The sequence below is a fragment of the Nannospalax galili genome, unplaced genomic scaffold (genome assembly GCF_000622305.1).
Source record: "Nannospalax galili isolate Female #2095 unplaced genomic scaffold, S.galili_v1.0 scaffold66, whole genome shotgun sequence".
Lineage (NCBI taxonomy): Eukaryota > Metazoa > Chordata > Mammalia > Rodentia > Spalacidae > Nannospalax > Nannospalax galili.
This window is the reverse complement of record NW_008356058.1, coordinates 2,979,971-2,993,606: the sequence shown is the minus strand read 5'-3', so window position 1 is coordinate 2,993,606 and position 13,636 is coordinate 2,979,971. Positions and strand designations below refer to the sequence as shown.

General features: G+C 42.5%; 1 pseudogene; it reads right to left on the bottom strand.

The window, feature by feature from the left end:
- Positions 1-11,974: 11,974 nt before the first annotated feature.
- Positions 11,975-12,663, bottom strand: LOC103750914 (annotated as a pseudogene).
- Between the last annotated feature and the right edge of the window lie 973 nt (positions 12,664-13,636).

Genomic DNA, 13,636 nt, shown 5'->3' with positions numbered 1-13,636 from the left:
TCTTTTTCTCCCACTTCTTCCTCTTTTTCTTCCTCCTCCTCTTCTTTTGTTGTTTTGTTTTTGAGACAGGATCTCATGGTATAGTTCAGGCTGGTCTCAAACTCATGATCCTCTTGCTTCTGCCTCCTAATCTCATGTGTATATGACTTCATCTATTTCATTTTAAACCAGACTTTGCCCCCATGGTAGAAGAATGGCTTTAAAAGCTGATTGTGCTTAAAGTTTAATTCTGTAACTGTCCTAGGCTTCTGCTCTTCAGGTAAACTCACCTGCCCTGATCTTTCCTCTGAGGTCCTGCTATTTAGTATCTTACCACGGTGTTGGCTATTTTTATGACTTAATCACACAGCATGAGTTCACTGTTGTTCGTTTAATGCCTGTAAAGGTGAGGGTGGTTTCAAACAGGGTTTGATTCAGTCATCTTCTCCAACATATCTATGTCCAGGACATACTCAGAGGTTGTGCTAGTCAGGGTCTTCTATTACATCATATATCTACATTTACTACAAAGGCCTGAGTCACAAATTCTGGAGTCTGAAAACCATGAGCCCGAAGTCAGCAAGCTAGAGACCTAGGAGTACTGATAATGTAGGTTTAGGCCAAGTCTAGCAGACTTGAAGCCCAAGGATTGCTGATATTTCCATTTGAGTCTGAAGGCAGAAAAGATCAGTGTGTTCACTCCAGGTCCAAAGAGTTCCTGTTTACTCACATCTTCTGTTCTACTCAAGTCTTCAACTGGCTGGATAAGGACCACTTGCCTTGGGAAAGGCATCTTTTCTGGGTGCTTTTCCTAAGATCAAGTGCACATTGGGAAAGGCCATGTGATTTATTCAATCTACAGATGTTAATCATGTCCAGAAACACTCTCACAGATACAGCCATACAATGTTTGAACAAATATCTGGGAATTCCATGGCTCAGAGGATATGAAATTAACCATCACAGTGGTGATAAGGCCAGCTCTGTGAACCACAGGTCATACACATTTCCAGTGTCATCCTTTCCTCCTCTCTGCTTTTAACATTTGAGTATGTCCAACACCCCAGACAAAAATAGTGGCCTTACAAGAGTCACAGGACCTTAGAGATATTCAAATGCTGAAAGGTGGCACACAGAATCTGAGGAACATCTCCAAGACTGCATCTTCTCAGTGACAGAGATAGGAACAGACCCAGAAACCAGCTTTCCAATATTATAAGAAACATCTGAGACAATCCTCTATAAAATCAGAAAGCATTTTTTGGCTCACAGTTTTGAAAGTTCCCATTCAGCATATTGTGAACCCATTGTTTTGGACCACTGGTGAGTATGATAGATTGTAGTTTCAGTACTCATGCTGGTGTGAACTGCTCACCTCTTGGCCAGGGAACAAAGACGGGAATGAAGTAGGTTTACACAGTCCCCTTGGATGACCTGTCCCCTGTTGTGTCAGATGAGAACTGATAACATATCAGTTACATATTACACATACAGATTGGATTGGTTCACATGACAGAGGCTGAATAGTCCAACCATGTCTGTCTGCACACCAGAGAAGCTGAGAACCCTGCAACTGTCCAGTTCACAGCTGGATGCCTCAGGAATACCAATCCAGGCTGAAAGTCTGGAGGATCCCTGGAGAGCCATTGGTCTCCTGTCTATACTGGAAGTTGGAAAAGCTGGGTTCTAATGGAAGTAAAGTGTGGAAACGCAATGACGATGGGGTAGACACACTCACCAGCAAGAAACAAAGGCAGGCAAACTGGCAACACTCTTTTGCCTCAGGCCTCTTTATATCTGGGTTCCTTCCAGAAGGTGCTGCCTACTCTTGGGGAGAGTTTTCCCCACTCAGTTAATCTTTCCTGGAGATACTCTCACATGCTCACCCAGAGATGGCTCCTTTCCAATCAAGTTGACAATCAGGATTCACTATGATACCAGTGATCTAAGGACCTGAGGTCCTGAGCTGTGGCCTCATTTTTTAAAGCTTCCAGCACTGCCCTCTAGTATCATTATGGGACCAATCTTTCAACATAGGGAGCCCTGGGAGACATTGAACACTCAAACTCCAGGGGAGCTAGATGCTTCTGTAGAGGAAAGGAGAGTAAGAAAGCAGGGAGGGAGTCCCTTGCCGCCCCTCTGAGTTGTCAAGCCTGTGATCTCTAGCCTTCTCCTCCCTGATTGCAGACTATGTTCTCTAGCTGCTGATTTCCTGGCTCTATCAATATTGCTGACACTTTGACACATCTCTTTCTACATGTGCAGTTCTGGTGTAGTGTCAAGTTGGGTAGAACAAAATAAATTAGCTAATGTCTATAAAAGCTTTCTGAAAATGAGAGTCCTAGGCCTTACATCTAGGCAAAGAATGCTTTCTGTCCTTCACAAGGTCCAAAGGCTTGGAAGCTACTGGCGGTGGTCAGGAGGAGGGTTCCCTGGCAGGTCCTAGGAGAAGAACCTGGCAAAAAGTTTTCAGCTTAGTCTATTCTGGTCATTGCCGCTGGGGCATTTCCTATCTTTGTGACCCTGAAGCTCCCCCCACCCCCTGGCATTTTTCTCCTGAGATCTTTCTAGCCTGCCTATAACTTCAGTGTGAAGTCACCTTGAAGGCTCATCCCTGTTCATGCTGTGACACTCCAGTTCTGCTCGTTCGGTCCTTAGGTCTAAAGAGACAAAATGCATTAGAGATGAGAGGGCTGAAGTTGGGGCCAGGCGCACAAATAATTCTCAATGCTTTTAATGTCCACTTGCATTAAAAATAAATCCAGACTGAGTCAAGGTGTTTTGAGCTTACTAACATGAAACGAAAGTCCTTTATAGCTAGAATGGTATACACTGGAGCTTGTGTGGTTTTCCTTACCATTGTTGCTGGTAAACCCTTGGGTCTGCAGGTGCTAGCTTTACCCTAGGAGAGAATCACATAAAGAACACATTCCTTCTACTTCCTCCAAAGGATCCACCTTCCTTTCATTCTTCCAGTTGGAAACAGAGACACTCCCACAGCATGAGCCTTGGCCTCTCAGGGGAGAAGAGAGATCTGATAGAGGCTTTTAGACTTACCTGTCCTAGGTGGGATGAGTGACAAAGGTAGTTACTAGATAGGAATATAGAAAGGACAGGACAGAGTAGACAAAAGCATTTGGAAACGATGCAGCATGTGAGGCTGGAATCAAATTCTTACTCCATCACTTCTTAGCTGAGGTCCCAGCAGGGCATCTGGAACATAGGTGTTTCATAAATACCAACTGCTAGTAGTGATTGAAAGACTGAGGACTCCAGGAAAGTCAGAGGGCAACTGTAATGAGCTGTCCTCCATCAATGGTCAGCAAGGAAGCAAGCCTCTGAGAGATGGAGAAGGTCCTGGTGAGAATCAAGGGCTCTGGGTTGATTTACACTGGGTGTTTGAGAATGTGTCCTATTCATTCCCACTAGTGGTCTAGTCAAGCAAGTCTCCTCTTCAGACTTCCTGGAAGGCCAGCCTGCTGGGAGCTTTCCAGGCTCAGCTTCTGCAGCCCAGCTCCCTGTCAGTTCCTGTCTTTGGTGCTAACAGTAGGAGTCTTTGGAGCCACAGGGTAAATCCCATTGAGTTACCGAAAGAATCTTTGCAGGTTTGGAACTAGATAAGTTGGTTTAAAACCTCTCAGTGCTTCCATTCAAAGACCACAACTCCTTTCAAAGGATAGCAGTTCTATTTGAAAGATGTATTTGAACCAGTCTTTAAAGGCCTGGGTGAGCAGAATAGACTGTTAAAAATAGATAGTGTCGGTCAAGTTTCACCAGCCTGCCTCTTCTTCATCCTAAACATGCCAGTTTTCCAAGAAAACTGGAGGCTGTTAATTTGCTTAGAGTTGGGGTGGGGCAGGATTGGGAATAGCTTTTCCCCCTTCTCCTCTATCTCCTCTCACTTGCTACCCTTTCTCTCCTCTGCTGCTGGTCCTCAAACCCCACCTGAGTGGCAGTCTCACAGGAATCACCAGCATGGGTTCATCTAACCTAATCCTGAGTCAGGGAAAGCTGTGCTCTGCAGGAAGAGGCAGGGAAAGAAATGTCCTGTGCTGAGAAGCAGGGAGGAAGGAGGAACATGCTTGTTTCCTGAGTCTGGTAGTAATGGAAACTTGGAAGACAAGTGGCCAGGTGATGGGACAAGGGCATCCTTTTGGCATACTGCCCTTCAGGCCCTCGCCCACTTTTACTGAGTGCAGGCTCTGTAGACTCTGGGAACTCCAGTGGCTCAGTGCCATTTCACCATAGTCCTATGAAGAGTATTCCACTATGCAGATCAGGAAAGTCAAGCTTGCACACAGCAAATTACTCTCTATTTGTTAGTTTTTTATTGCTTCGTGGAAGCACCCAAGACAAGTTTGCTTGTGAAGCAGAGAGGCTTATTTGGCTCACAATTCTGGAGGCTGAAGGTCCAAATGGATAGATTTGGACTCTGGAAAGGGTTCTTCTTTGGCTACACGAACTTACAGAGCATTGTGGTGTTGAAGCACATGCAGAACCCATAATCAAAGAAGGTAGAGAACCAGGAATGGCCCATTCCTGACTTTTATGGCATCCTCTCTCAGCTGCAATGGATCACATGAAGTCTTAGTCCGTTAGGAGGACAGGGCCTCTGATAACCTATTAAAGGTCAAGTTACTAAGACATTAAGTCTTAAAGCTCCACCAAATCTCAGTATTGGTACCTTGGGCACCAAGCCCAGACCCTTGGGCAAACTCAAATGACATCAAAACCACATCACTCTCCCTTGCTCACTGTTAAGTGAAGATGCTGAACCTCAAATCCAGGTAGTCAGATGACCTCTCCACTCTTTTAGCTTTTTTAGATAAAAAATGTTTTAGGCCATGCAGAGTCAGTCGCAGAGTCTGTGCAGCTACTCAATTTGTCTCGACTGTGAGGCAGCATTACTAGATAAGACACAAATGAGTAGGCAGGGGATTTGACCCAAAGGGCTGGATCTCATTTCAGGCCATAGTTGCTCTGTTGAGGGGGAAGATGTGGGCTTTAGAGGTGGAGAGACCTGAATCACATCCTACTTGTTTGCTGAGTGCATCTGGGATACAGGCTCCCTTTTTGCAGAATGCTAATACAGTACCTCTCTAGACATGGGTGGAAAGGACTTTGTGAGAATTAAACATGACAGATTGACCCAGTGCCTGGCACATAATTATTTCTCACTAAATATAGCTGTAGCTTTTTTTCCTCTTTGTACCCAAAGATAGTCCTGAAGTAAGGAATCACTGCTTGATGAGCCCTTGGGCAAGAATAATGATTGCTAGCACTTGGCAATCCATGATGCGCCAGGTGTGTTCACAGTGCTGTCATATTTAGGCTTCATGAAAACCTCCTGAAGTAGACCTGCCAGATGATAAGGCTACAGATGTTTTACACTTGAGAAATAGGACATGTAGCAATGGTAATCAGTCTGCCTGGGGCTCCCAGTTAGGCTTTTATCCCTGAATCCCAGGTATCTTACAAACCCTCTCAGGCTTGCGTTTTTCTCTGTGGTACTGTACATGTTTCTTACTCTCTGTGCCTCCATTTTTCTTATGTCAAATGAAGGTAAGAAATCCATCCTTGTGAGGGAGAATCACAATGACTTCGCTTCATTGGATCTCCAGTTGATTAGCCTTCAAGAAGGTTGATTTGCTGCCCTGTTAAGGACCTTGTGCTTTCAAATTTTCCCACAGTTGCTGAGCCAAATAGTCGGGCCAGCTCTGGTCACCAGCTCTGTGTCTGGTGGTGCTTCAGTCTCCTCTGCCAGGTTACCCCTGAAACTCAGTGGCCAAAGGCTCCTGACCATCAGGATATGAGCAGCATGGTTAAATGGATAGGAAGGGACTTCCATATCTCTATGACAACCTAGAGGGCTAGCATGGGAGGCAGACACACAGCTCATGTGTGATACAACACATTGTGTGGTGTACTATGCTGTGTGGTTACTGTGTGATGTTACACTTGAGGTTCTACTCACAAGAAACCTGAGGCTGCCAGGTCAGGCTCTGATGCCTGACCTTCATGAAGAGCTCCTTCCCAGAGCGATCTTTTTGACCTGTTATGCACATTGATTTCTGAAGTGGCAGTGATAGCAATAGGAGAACAGAACAAAGAATTGGAAAATGGACCAAATCTTTTCCTAGTAAGCCTGGGGAGAAAAGGAGTTTATTCACAACTCTGTTGAACCCATAGCTTTGAGCAGCAGGGCTCCATGTCTGTCCTTTGCAGTGGTCATCTGCACAGGCTCCATGTCATTGCCTATGATGAAACAAGTCTAAAACTTCCAAAGCCTTGGTTTGTACAAATTTGATGCAGAAATATTAAGGGCTTTTTGAAAGTCAATACAGTGTAGGCTGAACATAGGTGAGAATTGCTGTAGTTATTTCTCTGCATTTTAGCCCACATCTATGTAAAAATGATACCTCACAGAACAGGTGCTCAGAGATGTGTGGCTGCACAGCGTGATGTGTGACGTGCAGCACATTTCTTCCCATGTGTACATGTCTTGGCTTTCCCATTTAAAAATTTTTGTTGCTATTCACAGCGTCTTTCCCTTTATGGAACATCCCTGTTTCATCTTCGTCAGCCCCAAGCACTGGGAACCATTACAATTCTAACATGCTGTGTAAGGCTCGCCAGACAATAGTTTCCTCTGCTGAAGCCAGAAAGAAAGCCACTCCTGCCCATAATCAATCAATATCCCTCTCCCTCTCTCACTCTTACTCCCTCTCCCTTTCCCTCTCTCTCTCTCTCTCTCTCCCTCTCCCATGTGTGTGTGTGTGTGTGTGTGTGTGTGTGTGCATGTGTGTTTAGGAGAATTCTATTGAGGTACAATTCACATAGCATAACAACTTAGCTTAAAGTGTCCAATTCAATTTTTCAAAGTACACTCACAATATATTACACAATTACCAGCACTATCTAATTTCACCAGCCTTAAAAGAAATCCTCATACTCATGAGCAATTAAACCTTGGGTACCACTATCTTTTTCTTCTTGTCTTTGTGTGTGCTCTGGATATTACCTCTATGTGGAGTCATATAATATGTGGTCTTTGTGTCTGGCTTCTCCTGTGTAGCATAATCATTCAAAATTCATCCATAGTAGAGCATGTATCAACTTTTCACTCTTTATGGTCAAATAATATATCATTGTATGAACACACTACTTTCTGTTTACCCATTCATCAGTTGATGGACATTTGAATTGTTTCCACATTTTCCTATCATGAATAATGCTGCTATGAATTGTTTGTGCAGATTTTCCTGTGGACGTGTTTTCAATTCTCTGGGGTATCTACCTAGAAGAAATGCCTCTGGTTATATGGTAATTCTGTATATATTTTGGTAAACCTGCCTTTCTGAGGAAATGCAAATCATCTCCCACATGATTACACCATTATACACCATCATCACCACCATATGATACTTCCAATTTCTTTATGATCTCACCAACATGTGCTATTTGGCTTTTTGAGTCTAACCATCCTTATTGGATATGAAATTTTCATTAGAATTTCCCTACTGATTGATGGTAGTTTTAAAATATATTTTTACTAAATTTTTAATAATTTAAAAATTATTTTTATTTTATGCATATGAGCATATTGCCTGCATGTGTGTAAGTGCACTTGTGTCATAGAAGTCAGAAGAGAGTGTCGAATCCCCTGGAACTGGAGTTATGGTTGGTTGGTAGCTGCCATGTGGGTGCTAGGAATCAAACCCACATCCTCTGCAAGAGCAGTGTTCTTAACCACCAAGTCCCTTCTTTGAGAATTTTGCACATGCATGCAATGTATTTTGCTCACATTCAGCCCTCACTCCTCCCCTCAACTCCTTCCAGAAAAATTCTGCACTTCCTCTTTTTAATAGCTTCATGCTCTATTGTTTTCTCTTAAAATCCATGGAGTACAGTTTGTGCTGCCCATATACTCATGGATATGGGGCCGTTCACTGGAGAATAGTTGACTTACATTCTTAAAGACTACATCCTTAGAGAAAACTGACCCTCGCCCACAAGTCATCAACTGTTAATAGCTTCTCAGCTATGGGAGAGGGCTAATGAGCCTTTACCCATGCTGGAATGTTGACTGGCTTGATCTTGTACATGTCTTGTATAGGCAAACATAGCTCCCGTGAGTTCATGAGGGTGCAGGTCCTGTCAGGTCCAGAAGATACTGTTTCACTCCAGACCTCTTCAACCTTTGACTCATAATCTTTCCTCTTCCTCTTCTATGATGATCCCTGAGCCTTGGGAGGAGGGAGTATTATATTGATGTCCCATTTGTGGCTGAGCACTCCATAGACACATACTCTGAGCACTTTGACCAGTTGTGAGTTTCTGCAAACTGCCATTCACTGCACAAAGCAACTTCTCTGATGAGTTCTGATTGCTGCTCTAATCTATGGGTATAGAGAGATAAATTAAAAAGACAGTTTAATACTATGTCCATTTAGCAAAATAATAGGAATAGGTTCACCACTGGAGCCTATGAGCTCCCCCATCATGGATTCTTGGTCTGATTTACAGTACCAGGATTGCATTTCCTTCTGTGGAGTAGGCCTTAAAACCAATCAGAAAGAAGTTGGCTCCCCCCATAACATTCATGCCACTATTGCACCCATGGGCAAATATTGCCATGCTGGTCATTATTGTAGCTCACAGGGTTCATAGCTAGGTAAGACTCCAGCAGCCTGCATAGCATCTTCTAGTGCTATGAAAGCTGGCCAGCATGAAGGAAACTTCTTGGTCAGTACCAGCTTGATTTCTCCATGTTGCATGATCAAAGTCTGGTGTCTTGATCAATAGGGTCTTACCAACAAGCTTTGGTGGAGGACAAAGAGCAATGGCAGTAGCCTTACTATTTTAGGGTTCTCTTAGATACCCCTGACCAAGAACTTGTGGGGAAGTATACCACACTTGGCACTGGGCTTTTTATTTGGCAACCAATGTCTTCTGGGAGGAGAACTTGATATGTGCCTAAGAATGACCTTGAATTCCTGCTCCTCTTGCCTCTACCTCTCAAGTGCTGGGGTAATAGGTATGTACTACCATGGCCGGCTTCCTTGCCATTTAAAAAATAGGTTATCTTTTTGTTGAGATGTGAGAACTGTGTCCCAAATGGAAAGATTTTTTTTTTTTTTTTCCTAACTGCTTTAGAATTTCTCTTCATGGGTGATCCAACTACAAGACTGTGCTGGATAGCTTCAGCTGTTAAACTTGACACACCTGGGTGGAGGGACCCTCAAATGATGAATTTTCTCCATTGGACTGGCCTGTAACTATGCTTGTGGGACACATTTTCTTGATTACAGAGTGATAGGAGAGGTCCCAGCCCACTGTGGGTAGTGCTTCCCTGGGCAGGTGATCTTGCATTGTATAAGAAAGCAGGCTGAGCATGGGCCAGGAGAGCGATCCAGTAAGCAGCATACCTTCATAGTCTGTGCTCCAGGTTCCTGCTCTGAGTTCCTGTGGTGCCTTTCTTTAATGATGGACTGTAATCTGTAAGTTAAATAAATTCTTTCCTCCTCAAGTTGGTTTTGGACAGTGATTTTATCACAGTGATAGAAAGAAACTAAAACAAAGACTTATCCCAAGTGGGAGGCCAGATCCAAATGAGATACTTCTAGCAGGCATTTCTATAAGGAAGGAGTGCTCCTCTCATCAGCTCAGCCCAGTTCTCCATGCAGCTCTGATGACTGTTGCACTAGAAACATTTTAATTCAGATTTTTTGTCACACCCACTTTTTACTGCTCTGGTGCTTTAACTGACCAGGGTCAATGCTGCTCCCAGGGCTACAGAGCTGTGGCCCAAATTCTCTCTGGGTCTCCTACGTGATCAGACAAACCATATAATATATTTTATGTGTATTTATTAACTTACAAAGGAATGAGTACCCAGTGCCTAGCCCCGAGCCATGCCTCAGAGCCTGCCTTATCAGACCACGCCACACTCATAATTCTGCTCTGGGGCCAGCGATCACCCCAGATCCATTAGAAGTCAGTCCATTCTGTCTTTCAGCTATTGTGCGCACTTCCCCAGGGCTTGCGGCTTCTCCATGGCTCCTGGCTTCTCCAGCTAGGCTCACCGCTTCCGTTTCAAGATGGCTCCCAGCCACACCCCCATAGTCCACACTCCGTGGCAGGCCCCGCCCATTGGAGAAACTAGCCAATCGGGAGACAAGAGCTTTGCTCTCTTTTGATCTATCCACAACTATAACATTACTTGTATATCTACACATAAAGACTTTTACCAAATTTTGATTCGTAAATATCTCTCATTTTGGAGGGTTTCTTTAGCTTTCTTTGATGCATCATATAAAACACACAAATTTTTAAATTTTGGCTAATTCCCAAATTATTTTTTTCTTATGCTTTCAGTGGTATGTCCATTATCTAATTCAAAAGACATAGGCTTTCTTCAGAGTTTTATGCTTTTAGCTCTTCCATTTAGATCTCTGGTCCACTTTTTTTAAAAATATGGTAGGGGTACAACTTTATTCTTTTTCATGGGAATATTTAGTTGTCCCAGCCAGCATCATTTGTTGAAAATAATAGTCTTTTTCAAGGGTATTGCTTTGGTATCTTCAGTTGATCATACATGTGTAAGCTCGTTTCTAGACTCTTCATTATATTCCATTGATCAATATGCTTATCTTTATGCCAATACCATAGTATTGAACCATTGTAGAAAACCTGTGAACAAAAAGTATAAGTCTTCCAACTTCACTGTTGTTTTTCAAGCTTGTTTTGACTATTCTTGTGTTCCGTGTGAATATTAGGACCAGTTTATCAGTTTTCAAAAGAGAGCTCATATTTTGATAGGAAACATATTAAACATGTAAATGAATTTGAGGAATCTGATTATGGTTACATGTTCATGAACATGGTATGCATTCCTATTTGAATTTTCTTTCATCTTTCAAAAATATTATATAGCTTTCAGTATATAATTTTTTTTTCTTATTTTGTCAAACATATCTAGAAGGGTTTTATTCTTGCTGATGATTTTGTGAGTGAAATTGTTTCCTTAATTTTTCTTTTGGATTGTTCACTGCTAATGTATAGAAATGCAGTTGAGTTTTAAACACTAATATTCTGCAGTTTGGCTGAACTTTTTGTTGTTTTATCTTTTAATTTTCCTGGCTCAAGTCCCCAGTGCAATTTTGGAAAAAGATTTTGGACTTTTTTTACTCTTCAACATTTAATTTCACTAACTTGGGGTCAAATTTCCACAAACCATTTTCTTGCCCATTTACTATCCTTACTTGCTTCCCCAAAGACTTGTGTGTAGAGAGAGGAGACCACTTTAAGAAGCATTGCATTTGTTCATCTTTCATGAGCCATAACACAGAGTTGGACATTTGACTGTTCAATATAAAGTTTTGTTAGCATCCAGGAGGAGACAAAGAGAGCAGACTGTAGACACTGTTCCATTTGTCAAACCAGACCAGAGCAAGCCTACTCCACACTGATATAAAAGGTGCTGCTGCCATACATCCTTTCTTATTCTTTTATTTTCTGCTGTAGCAATAGTCTAATAGTTCCCCCTTTTTTGGTCTTTTTGAGACAGGATTTCCCTGTAACCCCAGATGACCTTGAACTCACTACATAGACCAGGCTGGCCTTGAACTCACAGATATCTGCCTGCCTCTGCCTCCCAAGTGCTGGGATTAAAGGTGTATACCACCACCAGGTTTGATTTCCCAGCACCCAAATGGCAGCTAACAACTGTCATTAACTCCAGTTCCAGTGGCTCTAATACCCTCTTCTGACCTCCATGGGCATTGCAAGACACAAGTGCACTTACACACATGCAGGCAATACACTTATACACGTTAAAAAAAAGAGTGTCATACTGTATTAAAAACTTATTGGGCTGGAGAGATGGCTCAGTGGTTAAGAGCATTAGCTGCTCTTGAAGAGGACCCGGGTTCAAGTCTCAACACCCACCTGGTGGCTAACTATCATCCTAACTCCAGTTCCAGGGATCCTTTTTCTAATCATCATGTCTGTCATGTAGTTTCTGGAGTCCCTCCTTTAGTCCATTTTGACAACTGCACAGGTGGACTACATATGCCAAGGAGATGATGAGAAATTGCTAACAATTTCTCAATTTCTGAGAGAAATGGCGAGTTTCTCAGATCTTGACTGTCAGCAACTGTAAGCACTTATACTTCTTGGTTTTCTGATATTCTAGTTATCCTACAACGTTTAGTTTTTAACTTCTTTTATCCTCTTAACAGCCACAGAGTCTGCCACAAATGCAACACTATCTCTTCATCTGGTACTGGACTTGCCCAATAGCTAATTTTTCTTAGTTACTAATATCCCAAAGTGAAAAGTGACTGTTTTGGAATTGCTCAAGGTTACCTTAGTTTTTTCAGTGTTAAGTCCTTTGGTGGGTATGGTACTTATAAATACATTGAATTGAAAGCCGTATGAGATAGCTGTCTTTCTGGTATAGTACAAACCCAGAATAACAATGTGCAAGTACTGAAGAGATGGCAGGCTGGACAGGATTGATGTCTGTTCTGATATCTTTTCCCCATTTCCAGCTGCAAATTGTGCCCCAAATTGAAACATGGTTTTTGTAATTGCTTTAGAATTTCTCTTCATGGGTGATCCAACTATAAGACTGATTCCAAATGGGAATCCAGATCCAAATGAGATATGACTGGCAGACATTTCTATATGGGCAGATTGTTTCTCTCATCAGCTCTGCCCAGTTCTCCATGTAGCTCTGATGATTGCTGCAATAGAAACATTTGATTCTGGCCACACCCACTTCCCTTAGCCTATCCATGATCCCAAATCCTGTTGGTCATCACGTCAGGGCAGCTATGCCATTCCTGCCCTGGTCCTCTAATTGACCAGGGTGACTGCTATTCCCAGGGTGGCAGAGATTGGCTCTCTTTTGATCGATTCACAATGTCTATTGTCCTAACAGACTGTTTTCTCCTGTCTTGATTCCACATCTTTCAGTACTGGGGAGGTGCACTGATGCCTGTCCTGGGTACCAGTCAGGCCTGGATTGAGGCAGCAGAGCACGCATGATTGCCAGAGCTCTCAGGCAGGCATGGCTCACCTGGTTGCCTTGTGCCAGACAGCCCTAATGGATGATAGGCTGGACTTTGATCTTAAGGGAAAGGAAAGCACCCCATCTTTTATGACTAAGCATAATAAACCTTTTCTTACATTAGCTTATCAAGTTGAAGAAGTTCCCTTCTGTTCCTAGGCCTTTTTTTTGGTATGTATATTTTCATCATTAAAAGGTGTGGAGTTTGGCTAACTTCCTGTTGTTTATACATTTTTTGGTCTTTGGTTCTTATTATTACAGTACATTATACTGCTTTTCAAATGTTAAAACAGCCTTGAATTCTTAGGATAAATCACAGTTGGTTATTGCACAAAATTTTTTTATTGTATATTATTTTATTCAGTTATTGATAGCATTTTGATAGCATTTGGGGGTTTCTGCAGCTTTTTAAGGGACTGCTGGTTTGCAATTTTGTTATCTTTTTCTAAAAAAAAGTTTTATGATCTGCAAATGAGGGTGAACATACGTCCCTTGCTTTTCTGAGTTTGTGTTACTTCACTTAGTATAATAGCCTCTAGTTTCATCCTTTTACCTGCAAATTTCATAATTTCATATTTTCTT